Below are 13,119 nucleotides of genomic sequence, written 5' to 3' on the forward strand. Positions count from 1 at the left end.
GTCTTTCCAGCTGTTGGAAGTGTCTTGTGAGGTACATCCCAAATGGGGCATTGTACTCTATGATGGGTCTGATGAGTGACGAGTAGAGGGGCATTATAACCTCTTTATTTCTAGATGCGAACCCCTTAGTAATTAGATGGGCCACATAGAAGGATTTCCTAACTACTTTGGCAATATGATTGTCAAAGGAGAGATTACTATCTACCTGGGTCCCCAGATCTCTTATTACCTCCTTTGTATTAAGGGGGCTGCCGCCTATGTGGTAATTCGTGGGTGTTTTGTTTTTCCCAAACGGGATGACTATGCATTTTTTGGCATTTAGCATGAGGCCATGACTTTGACACCAGGTGTCTGTCTCAGTAAGGCCTTTTTGAAGGGTGTCCGTGTCAGCCGGAGGGTCAATTATGGCTCCCAGTTTGCAGTCATCGGCGAACTTGGTTAGCCACAGTCCTCCTGTGTTTGCCTGTACTTCTGAGAAATATATGCCGAACAGTAGGGGTCCCAGAACCGAGCCTTGCGGGACACCACTTGTGACTGGTTTAGAGTTGGACCTGGAGCCCACTATTCTTACTGTGTGAGCTCTGTCTGTAAGCCAGTTGGCAACCCATCTTGTGACGTAGGGGTTTATGTTCAGGCTGGTGAGTTTTTCTATAATACCCAAGTGAGGAATGGTGTCGAACGCCTTGGGAAGATCAAGGTAGGGTGTGTGAACCACCTTTCCCTCATCTATAGCCTTGGTGACTGTCTCGAAGATGTCAACCAGGTTTAGTAAGCATGATCTGCCCTTAACAAAGCCGAACTGGGTCAGGTCAAGTGTTTGGAGGTTCCCAATGTCTTTGTTAATGAGTTCCATGATGATGCGCTTCATAGCCTTGCAGACCAGGCTAGTCAGGCTTATGGGGCAATAGTTAACAGGATCAGTTGTGGCCCCTCCTTTGTGGAGCAGAATAACTGTTGCTGTGTGCCATTCTATGGGCATGTAGCCTGTGGAGAGGCTGAGGTTGAACAGTGTGTTTAGGTAGGGGGTCAGTTCATTCTGTAGTTCGTGCAATACCTAGCCTGGGACACCATTTGGCCCCACTGATGCTGTGTTTTTGGCTTTTGAAAGGGCTGTTTTCACCTGTGCTTCTGTGATTTCCGGGACACTACACTTTTCTGGTACTGTTGTGGGCCCTTTTGGGAGTGAGAGGGGGGTGAAGTTTGCACTGAATCTATCTGCCAGGATGTTGGCAGTATCAGTGGGTTCAGTATATTTTGTGCTATTTTGCACTAGCTCACAGCATATCTGCGAGATGTCACTTAGATTCTTGACATAGCTAAAGAAGGGTTTGTGGTTATCTTTCAAATCCTTGGCTATTTTTCTTTCAAAGTTAGCCTTGGATGATTTTATGGGGGACCTTAGTTTCTTACTGATACTGATCAGGGATGTCTTTCCTTCTTGGAATTTGCTTTTATTCTGAACTAGTTTCCTCCTTCTGTTGTATAACCTGTTTATGGCAGTGGTCCACCAGACTGGTTTCCTTCTCTTAGGGAAGTGAGTCTTGGTTTTGCTAGGGATGGCACGATCCATGCATCCTTGTAGGTGCTCATAGAGTGCAATTGTAAAGGATTCTGCATCTTGGGCAGTGTTATCCTTTAGCGTGGGGGCTGTGAAACTTACCACCTCTGCCTTAAGTAAGGTAAAGTTTGGTTTAGAAACATTTTTCACTGTGGTTTCCTTCATTGGGGGTGGTGGTGGGGTGTGGACATCCAGGGTAATTAGTTTATGGTCTGATCTAACCAGTGACAGGTTGACCTCCGGTACAGAACACCTGTCGCCCATGTTGGTGATGACCAGGTCCAATATGTTGTGGCCTCTGGTAGGGGAGTTTATCAGCTGATTCAGGGTATTTGAGTTGATAAATTCCAGGAAGCGCTGAGCCTGGGAGTTTGTACTCAAGTAGTTTCCCCAGTTAATGGTAGGGTAATTGAAATCACCCAATATCAAGGTGTTTGGTAGGACCTTCATATTTTCCAGTGTCTCCAGAAAGGCGGAGTGGTGGTCCTGGGTCATGGCGGGTGATCTGTAGCAGGCCATACTTTGAACTGCAGATGTGCCCAATGTTAGTTGCACATGGATGATCTCAGAGGTATCAGCTGCACCACTAACCCGGAGGTGTGGGTATCCTTGATGAATATGGATACACCCCCTCCTCTTGTGTTTCGGTCCATGTTCTGTGGCCGAAATGTGTGGTATGAGTTGTAGCCCAGTAGTGCTGGAGTGCTCTCTGGAGCATTGAACCAGGTTTCAGTTACTGGACAGATGTTGATGTTCTCCATACTTAGGAGTGCTTAGAGCGCACGCATTTTGAGATTTAAACTCCTGGCATTGAGTAGCATAACCCTCATTTTTTTACTTGTGCTGTTTATGGGGGTGGGTTTGAATTTTGAGACTTGCCTAAAAAAGGCACTATGGGGGCAGCAAGAGCCTTGGCCAGTATTTAAAAGCCAAGGGGTGACAGGTGTAAGCCATCTCTTGTGAAGCAACGCGGCTTGTCGAGCATGTCATCCCAGGCTGACAGACACTGGATCCCCTTTGAATGACACCAGAAGCTTAGCCAATTGTTGAAATTGATCATTTTTTCTTTATACTGAGGTATCATTCTTGGTGAGGGCAGGATGCTACTCAGGGTCTACATGATCAGAGAGCTCTTCCATGTCTCTTTTCATGTAGTCCAGGGAGGTACGTCTCAGGTCATTCACACCAACATGAACAATGACAGAGTCCTATTTGTACTTGTTCTGGACTGACCTGAGTGCTTGTGTTATGTGTCGGATTCTGCCTCCTGATAAGCAGTTAACAGTAACCTTCTCCTTGTCCAGCCTAGTGAGTGGGGCATCAGTGTGCCTGACTATTGAGTCACCTATTACTAGTGTGTTTGGTATGTTATTTCGCCTTAAGAGCTGTGATTGTGTGGCACATTGATTTTGTGTTTTATGTGTTGTCTGGTTTGTGACAGAAGATGCAGGTTTTGTGGGTGTCTGCTTTGGAGCTCTCTGTTGCTTTTGCAGGTTTTTATTTAGAGCCTTCGAGTATGATTTTGTGTATTTATGTGTATTTTTGCCAGTGCTGGTTTAGTAGGTCTATGTGAGGCTGGAGGTGTGGTGCAAGTGTTAACCTTCTCCTCATGACTGTCTGTTCCAGTCTTGGGTGGAGAGACCTTAGCCTCCAGTTTAGCTGCATAATTGCATCTCTCGCATATGTTAGTGTTTTGTGGTAAGAGGAGAGGGCTGTCTGTGTACATGAGGCAGTTGTAACATTGCCTCAGGATACCCAGATTCACCAGCTGGACTGGAGAGTACACCTGAAGTTGCCCTTTGGTCATGCCTGAATAGTAGGGTGAGCTGCTTAGTTGCTTGGCTGGTGAGGGGTGGATAAAGAGCCTTGCCCTGCTGGGCAGTCAAGTGTCGAGGTATATTAGTGCTTGCTATTAGGTCTGAGCAAGTGCTGGACTCTAGGATGCTTTTTGAGTGCTTAGTTTGAGAGATAGACTAGTTTCAAGTGAAAAACTGAAGAGGAGACTTAGTGGAGCCAGGAATAATTTAACCCTAGCTAACCAGTGCACCAAACGCAGTTTTTAACCTACTAACTTCTGGGCTGGAACCACTCCTCCAGGGACAGATGGCTGCTCAAAGTGCCCCTCTCTCACAGGTGAACAGAGAAACTTCCCTCTATCCAAGTAAGGTATGAGCAACTCAGAAACTTGTAACACAGCCCTGAATTCAGCACTAGCCTGAAAACTGGACTATACTAGCTTAGAAAGGCAGGAAACAAGAATTTTTTTTGTTTTGTTTTGGTTTTTTGAAAAGATAAGGCAAAAACAGTAAAAAGTATACTTAAAACAGCTTTAAATGACTACAAGTGATCAGAAAAGGCTATCGCATTTTAGTGTGTAGCCTACAACAGTTAAACAATTTATTTAAACAAAAAACAACTTTTTAAAAGTGCAGGCAATCAAATAAGTACAATATGTGAAAAAAACAAGCTTTTAAATCACAATAAGTGCTGGAAAAATCAGCGTTTAGGCGGAAAACAGTTAAGTATAGCAGGAAAATACAGAAAACTGATACTCAATCACTCCAAAATCTCTCTTTTAAGCTAGAAGGCTTGTATCAGTTTAAGGGTTTCTAGTGCTTTCCAGTAGGTTAGTTACAGAAAAGATGGGAAACAAGCACAGATGTGGTCTTTTAAACCAGAAAGTTGAAAGAGATGGACAACTTCCCGAATGATCAATAAACTACAATTCCTGGGCCAAGAACCACTCCTCTTGTGGTAGACAGGCTACCTAGTACTTACCATTCCCACTGATAAGCTAGAAAGCTGCACTCCAACACAAAGGTTTGGGGGGGGCTCAGAAGCTTACAAACAGTCCTGGATACAGCAAATCTGTACCTGGACTTGACTAGCTATGGGAAAGGTGGGGATCAAGCGCAAACACGGGCTTTAAAACCAGAAAGTTGAGAGAGATGGAAAAAACTACCCAAACGGCCAATAAACTACTATTTCTGGGCCAGAATCACTCCTCTTGTGATAAATAGGCTACTTAGTGCTTACCACTCCCACTGATAAGCTAGAAGGTTTCCCTCCAACACGAAAAGGCTTGCGGGGCACAGAAGCTTACCAACAGTCCTGGATACAGCAACTCTGTATCTGGACTAGGCTAGTAACAGGAGTGGTGGGAAACAGCGCAAGCGCAGCTTTTAAACCAGAAAGTTGAAAGAAATGGGAAAAAACTGCCCAAAGAGCCAGTAGCTACAATTTCTGGGCCAGGAACCACTCCTCTTGTGGTAGATAGGCTACCTAATGCTTACCACTCCCACTGATATGCTAGAAGGCTTCCCTCCAACACAGAAAGGCTTGAGGGGCTCAGAAGCTTACAAAGAGTCCTGGATACAGCAAATCTGTACCTGGACTAAACTAGTTACAGGAAAGGTGGGGAACAAGCGCAAATGCAGGCTTTTAAGCCAGCAAGTTGAAAGAGATGGAAAACTGCCTAAACGGCCAATAAACTACAATTTATGGGCCAAAACCCACTCTTACCATGGTAGATAGGCTACCTGATGCTTACCACTCCCACTGATAAGCTAGAAGGCTTCCCTCCAACACAGAAAGGCTTGGGGGGGGGCTCAGAAGCTTACAAAGAGTCCTGGATACAGCAAATCTGTACCTGGACTAGACTAGTAACAGGAAAGGCAGGAAACAAGTGCAAACACAGGCTTTTGAATCAGAAGGTTGAAAGAGATGGAAGAGCTTCCCAAACAGCCAATAAGTGACCAAATGAGATAGGCCCAGAAGGAGTATCCAAATACAAACTTACAAGAGGGGCGGGCACTTTCAAAGCCACCAAGATTAACACCAAAACAAGAACAGGGTGGGTGGGAGAAACACAGTGGAGACAACAAGAGACACAAACAATACTGCACCACTATAAATAATAGGCAAGTGTATAAATACAGCATAGTGCAAATTAAGTTGCAAAAAGTGTACTTATCAGTTTGCAATAGATTCCAATTCTGCAGCTCACAGCAAATCTATCAGCTTTCCAGCAGTTCACAGAAATGCAGTCTGTATTGGAATTACAGCAATGAGATACACCTCAGGCAATGACTAAAAGCTAGGATATGGGCTGGTGATTTGCTTATGGTCAGACCTGACCAATGAGGTGGTGACCACTGGTGTGGAGCATCTATCTCCCATGTTGGTAATGACCAGGTCTAGGATACTGGAGCACCAGGAGGGACAATGTATTAGTTGATCCAGGGTGTTGGAATTTGTGAATTCCAAGAACTGTTGGGTAAAGGTGTTGGTACCCGAGTAGTTTTCCAAGCTAATGGCAGGGTAGTTGAAATCACCCAGTATTAGGGTGTTTGGTTGTATCTTAATATTTTCCCGTATGTTTAAAAAGGTGTAGTGAGAAACTTGGGGCATGGTGGGGGATCTGTAGCAAACTACAATTTGGATTGTAGTCTTACCTAGTGTTAGTTGCACCTGGAGAATTTCATATGCATTGTATTGGACAACTAGCCTGGAGGTTTGAATATCCTTGGTGAATATGGACACTCCTCCACCTTTAATGTTTTGGTCTTGGTTTGGTGGCCGAAAAGTGTGGTAAGAGTTGTAGCCTGGTATTGCAGGGGTGCTCTCTGGAGCCTTGAACCAGGTCTCAGTTACTGCACAGATATCGATGTTCTCCATTTTTAGGAGTGCCCCAAAAGAGTGCATTTTGAGGTTTAAACTTTTAGCATTGAGTAGCATTACCTTCAGATTTTTCATGCTTGTATCTGTTACGGTGGTGGTTTTGTCCTTTGAACCTTGCCTAAAAAAGGCACTACAGGGGTGGCAAGAGCTTTAGCCAGTAACCTGAATCCCAGGGGTGACAGGTGCAAACCATCTCTGGTAAAGCATCATGGTTTGTCGATCATGTCCTCCCAGGCAGACATTTACTGGATCCCCTTTGAATGACACCAGAAGCTTAGCCAATTGTTGAAGTCAAACATTTTGTCCTTATAATGTGGTATCATTCTGGGTGAAGGCAGGATGCTACTCAGGGCTAAGGTCATTCCTGCCTAGGCCACATGATTCGAGAGCTCTTCCATGTCTCTTTTCATGTAGTCCAGGAAGGTACATCTCAAGTCATTCACTCCAACATGGACAATGACAGAGTCATATTTGTACTTGTGGAGTGACTTGAGTGCATGCATTATGTGGCGGATCCTAGCAACTGACAAGCAGCTGACTGTAATTTTCTCCTTGTTCAGCCTGGTGAGTGGGATATCAGTGTGCCTGACTATAGAGTCACCTATGACTAAAGTGCTGGGTACGTTGTCCTGCCTTAGGAGCTGTTGTTGGGTGGCACACTGGTGTTGTGAGCTATGTGTCACTTTGGTTGTGACTGATGTTTGTTTTCGTTTCAGCTTCGGAGGTCCTTGTTGCTTGGGCAAGTTAATGTTAAGGGCCTCTGCATATGTGGGTTTAGTCTTGCTATGTGTGGGTGTTGATGGTGTGGGTTTTGAAGGGCTATGTGTTGCTTGAGGTGTAGTGCAGGTGTTAACCTTCTCCTCTTGACTCTTTAGCACAGTCTTGGCTGGAGAGAGCTTTGCTTCCAGTTTGGCTATGTAAGTGCATATCTCGCAGGTTCTAGTGTTGGGTGGTAGGAGGAAAGAGTTGTCTGTTTACATGAGGCAGTTGCTGCATTGCCCCAGTATGCCCAGATTCACCAGGTGGACAGGAGAAATCACCGGAAGCTGACCCTTGGACATGCCTGTTTAGGTGCTTTTTTTTGTAAAGTACAAGAGCTGTTTTCCCTTACCTTTACATGGTACTTTGCAATTATACGCTGTTTAGTGACTATGATTAATTTCTCCTTATTAACAAGGAGAGTTCAGTGCTTGTATCAGTTTAAGGCTTTCTAGTGCTTTCTAGCAGGTTCTAGAGCAAGTGCTAGTCACAGGGGTTCAGATTTTAGTGCTACTACTAAGAAACTAGCTAGTTCTAAGGGAAAATTTGAAGAGCAGACTTTCTGGCATCTGGAATAGTTTAACTGTACCCCGTGTTGCTGCACAATGCGAAAAATGTGCAAACACATGCATTTTTAAGCCAGAACGTTGAAAGGGATAGAAATCAGCCCAAAATGGCTAATACAATTAGAATTTCAGAGCTGGAAACCACTCCTCTAGTGTTAGATAGACAGTACAATGCTCACCACTCCCAATGGTAAGCGGTAGGACTTCCCTCTACCACAGCAAGGTCTGCATAGCTCTGAACACAGAAAATAAAGTCCTGAAACCAGCAAAGCCTGGGATCTGGACTATACTAGCTAGGAAAGGCAGGAAACGAGCAAACAAGATAGTATTTTTTTGTTTTTGGGGTTTTATTGGTTAAATCAGGCTAAACAATGTAATAATACAGTAAATAAACACAGAAAAGGCTAATGCACTTGAGTGTGTAGCCCTAAACAGTAAATGCAATTAAAACTCTACAAAATTAGCATTTTAAAACTTTTTAAATGAAGCAAGGCAAGTGCACAAACAATTTAGGAGGCAGTAATACAGTAGAATAAGTCCACATATACAGAAAAGTCTATATATACAGAAAAGCAGCTAAAACAACACTAAAACAATTCAAATGCAGTACAACCTAGAGCACTTGAGTTGTAGCAATATTAAGGCAAATACAGTTTTAATAAATGCACTAAAATATACTCTATATTTCCAAAATGTTTGGGAAGCACAGTCAGAACACAAGGAGATTCAGGCAATTTTTTTAAAGGGAGAAAGGAAGAACAGAAGGAAAGAAACTAAGTGGTTTGGCCTTCTCAGATGTTCTTTGAGAAAGGATTTTTGGAAATGTATAGTGAATCCTAATCTTTCCAGAACAGACACTGTGAAATGAAGGTTCTCTAAAAGAATGTCTGGAGAATGAGCCTGGAGAAGGAGGTTGACTGGGTATGGAAAGATTTGAATACCCCTGAGTCTACAAAAGGCAGTAACAGGAGCTAAGAATTTTGTGAAGACCCTTGCTGCCATAGACAGATGAAAAGTCAAGGCAAAAAATTGAAAATGTGAGGAACCCAAAGCAAAGCACAGACATTTCCTATAAAGAGAATGAATAAGGATGAGAAGATAGGCATACCTGATGTCCAGGGACACGGTGAAGGGCTGTAAAAGAATGAGAGGAAGCAGAGTGTTTAAGGAAAGCATGCAAAAAGTGGGAACCTCTAGAAATGTGTTCAGATGTGACAGAGCTAGAATGGGTCTCCAAGGACCACCTTTCCTAGAGACTAGGAACATTCTTGAATAGAATCCTTTCCCTATTTGGGAAGATGGTACTTCTCGAATGGTTCCCTGAGAAATCTAGGTGTGAATTACCTAAGGAAAAAATTCCAAATGGTCTTTTGGGGGTTGAGGAATACCTCTGAAAGAAGGAAGGATCTTCCATACCATGAAGTACCCCCTGAAGATAATAGAAAGAACCCAGGAGTGTTGGATGATCTATTTCCAAGCAGCGAGAGACAAGGAGATACATTAGGATTGTGAGGTCTGGCTGCAGACAGGATGGTAGTCACAGACTACCTGACTTTCTCAGAAAAGACTGCTTCTAAGCAGGAGGAGGAGTAGAAGAAGCCTTGGCAGTGTAAGGTTTTCTGGCACTTCTTTTACTCTTAGATGAAGAAGGTCTGGATAGCTTCCCTACAAAGTTAGTTTTTGAAGGATATTTCCTTTGAAATTTTGGTACTGGTGACACAAAAATATGTTTAAGGTTCTGGAGCTCCTTGCCCTTTTCTTGCAAGGACTTAAAAGTTTTGCAGCTACAGATCCAAAGAAGGCCTTGGAAACTAATGGAGCATCCATAATCTCAGCTTTAATATTGTTTGTTAGTGGCTGGAGACTTGGCCAAGAGTACCTCCTCAGGACAGAGCCAGATGCAGCAGCTCTGGCAAATGCTTTAACTGCAACATAGCTGCATTTAATGGAATGACATGTCACTTGAGCAGAGGAACTCAAAATTGAAGAAGGTTGAGACTTAGTGTCGGAGTCTGGAAGCTCCAAAATGAGCTTAGTGACTTGAGAAAGGAGGGCTAAGGTATATTTGGTCATATGCTTCCGGTAGTTTATGGCAGTAAAGGCAAGTGTGGCCAAAGTATACACTTTTTCCCAACCTTTCCATAAGTTTGCTCTCTTTATCTGAAGAAAGAAGGGAAGTTGAAGGCAAAAGCTTTGAAGGCTTATCTGCAGCCACTGAGACTGTAGCTGGATCTGCACAGGGGCACTTAAACAAAAACTAGCAGTTTCCTGGCACTTTGTAAAACCTTTTTGGCTATTTAGGAGCAGGAGGTTGTGAGTCTGGACACTTCTAAGCAGAAGATAAAGCATGCAAGAAAGCTAGTAGCATTGGAGGTACTGCAGATAGGGAAGGAGAATCCATCTGTTGTTGTTGTTCTTGTTGTGTCTTTCAGCTTTTCCCGGTTAGGGGTCGCCACAGTGGAACTCTGGTCCGCTAATGATTGGCAGTTGATTTTTACGTGCTGAGTTGCCGGCTCTAATGCACAACCTTCAACGAAGGTACGCCCATTCATGCATGTCTCCACAGAAGACGCTCTAGCTGAGAATCGAACGGGACAATGTCTTGCTGTGAGGCGACAATGCTACCACAGCACCACCACCGTGGATGAAGGAGAATCCATCTGTAACAAATCATAATAGCTTTTTTGTATCTCAGAAACCTGAGAGCAATCTCACTTGAAAAATTTTCTCAATGTCACAATGGTCTCACCAAAAGTTATATCCCCCCTGGGGGATTCTGTATCATTTGATTCCTCCTCTATGGAAGCATATCCGACTAGAGAGGATATCTCGGCAGCATATGCCATAGAGCCATACCCAGAGGAATCATCTTCATTTGAGGAATCCTCAATCCTAATTATTGTTTGAGGAGAAACTGGAGAAGGGGAAGGAGAAGGGAAAGAGCCCCCTGTAGATTGCCTAAGGGCCATAAAAGCATTAAACAGCCCTTGAGCCCAATAAGCAGAATGTTCCAGAGAAGAAAGAGAAGAATGCTTAGTTTTCTGTTTTTCTTTAGTGGAACATCCATACCGTGGAAAGATGAGGGACCCGACATAGGCCTACAGTCGATAGTGGGGCGAGGGACATCTTCACATACAAGGATCTGTGGAATTCTGCGAGGACCTTCAGAGACTATGAGCCTGGGTTCCCCCTGTACATCCATAGCAGATGTCTGCATTTCCCCTGAGGATATACTAGCGGGATCCTTTATGGCCTCCACAATGGTACCTATGGAAGAATCACTGCCTTCCTCCAAAAAGGTCTCCAGACCATCATCGGCCTTGGGAGAGACACCCAGAATTAGAGGAGCAGCAGAGACCTCAGGCCTAGATTTCTTGGCCTTTTTAAGGAAAGGCTCCCCTGAAGGGCACAACATACCTTCCATAGAATCACATGCTAAATGCTTAAAGAGTTGGTTCTCTAAATATAAATTGAGAGAAGCGTGATAGCTGCAAAGGGTCTTTGGAGCAAAGGCTTTGCAAATAGCACATGAGGTATGATCATGGTTAGGGCCTAGACAAAAAAGGCACAATCTTGGGAATTTGCCTTCCACACTGACATTTGCCCTTGCTAAAGGACATGTAACCTCAGCAAAACAACAGTAATGCAAACATTTTAAGAAAAAAAAAAAACAATGAGGTATTTGTCTGACTTGGAATCTGCAACTTCACTAATGAGCAAACGACCAGAGATGGCATTCAGACTGGCAGCTAAAAAGTTTGGAGGATAGTACATGCTAACATCTGCTTTATACCTGACATCACTTTATGGCTGATGTTGGACAGGGATCTATGTGTGGCATCGCACAAACCTAACAGCAGCTTTAGACTTTTGTATACTGGCCAGACATTCAGGACAGCCTGCAGCAGACTCCCCCCGTGTTATGAATACTGCAACATATGAATAGAAGGACATCATACTATTACACTAGCTCACAGACTCCTCAACTTGCTCCAGCAATAGACACCTCCATTAGCAAATAACAAACAGGAGGTACATTGCAATCTATATTTAGCTGCTTATTACAGTTCAACTCAATTTAGCCCTGAAGAAAGTAATCCTGGATCTGTACACTAAACCATACATTATTCTACATAGTTTAATGCTGGGTAATAGTTTTGTATGAAATGTACTTTGTATGTTTTCTGCATCAGAGCTGCAACTGTATTTTGTCTTGCACACAGGCTGTGTCTGAAAAGGGTACCTGTTGCTCAAACCACTATCCTAGAAGAAAAACATACATTTTTTTTATTTATTTATTCAGGTAGTTAGAGTGGACCACCAAAGTCCATTTTCAGACATAACCTTGATGAATAATAATATAAAAATGAAGACCATAAATACATGCATCCATTAATAAATGAGAGGTTACTCAAAAACAGACAATGAATTTACTTAAATGAAACATAACAATCAGTAGGAGCACATACAAATATTTTCATTACATTTAGCACGGAAAAGTAAAAAAAAATATATATATATATATATATATATATATATATATATATATATATAAAATTAGAAGGGTCACATGAGCTTGTTAGAGGCACTGGTAGAATTAAGATAAAGCTTTATTGCATTGTAAGACAAGCTTACTAGGGTTACTCAAATATTTCAATGGACTGTTTGTGGAGTTCAAACCTATGTTACAAATACTAATGTTCTAATAATGATCAGATTGATGTAGCATTTAGAGTGGAATGTAAAATTATGAGTTATCTAGGAAGAATTAAAGCAGGAATTATAAAGGAATAAAATCCTGATTACATTTCAGATTATCCTATGACTGATTAGCAGCTCAGGCACATAAAAGCAGGGAAGGATGGGAGTGTCCCTAATGAATGGAAGGAGATAATCCAGGACCATTCAATGTTATATTTTCTTAAAGAAAGGACAGTGCTGCAACACAGGTAAACATCCTGCCACCAAGCTACCTCTGTAGCTCTCATTGTGAGTGTAATGGAGTATGCCCCACTTCAGACAGCGGTATGTAACATACATCCATGTGCCCGGGGGGGGTCTATATCAGAACATCGAAGTATTAAAACTTCAAATGTTCTGATATTGAACACTATTCAGCGAATGCTAAGACTAGTGAAGCTGCAGAACAGCAAATTCTTTCCTCGAGAAAGAATTCTGTTGGCCGTTTCTGTGGCTTCACTATTCTTAGCCCTGTGGTGGAAAGTTATGGGTTGGGTTCAGGTAAGTGTGCAAATGTTTGTACGTTAGGGTTAGGGGCTGGTTAAGTGAGTTAGGGTTAGGGTGCGGGTTAAGCATGTGTGCGATAGTGACAGACTTTAGGGTTAGGAGCGGTTTAAGTGAGTTAGGGTTATAACGCGGATTAGGTGAGTGTGTGATAGTGACGGACCTTAGGTTTAAGGTTTGGGTTAAGGTATGTGGGTAGATAATAGTGTATGTTTAGTTTAGTGTAGCGTTAGATGTAGGAATTTAAGTGCATGTGTGTGGTTGCTGTTTGTTTGATGTGCTTGTGTTGTGTGTATGTGTTTCGGAGGAGCA

General features: G+C 43.0%; 1 protein-coding gene across 1 annotated transcript in view; it reads right to left on the reverse strand.

Annotated features, from left to right (window-relative positions):
- The window catches only part of LOC122811486 (potassium voltage-gated channel subfamily A member 7-like), a 442,112-nt gene that overhangs the window by 84,950 nt on the left and 344,043 nt on the right, over window positions 1–13,119 (reverse strand). The window lies entirely within an intron of this gene.

This window comes from Protopterus annectens, chromosome 9.part0, assembly GCF_019279795.1.
Source record: "Protopterus annectens isolate FY-2018-M chromosome 9.part0, PAN1.0, whole genome shotgun sequence".
Taxonomy (NCBI): Eukaryota; Metazoa; Chordata; order Ceratodontiformes; family Protopteridae; genus Protopterus; species Protopterus annectens.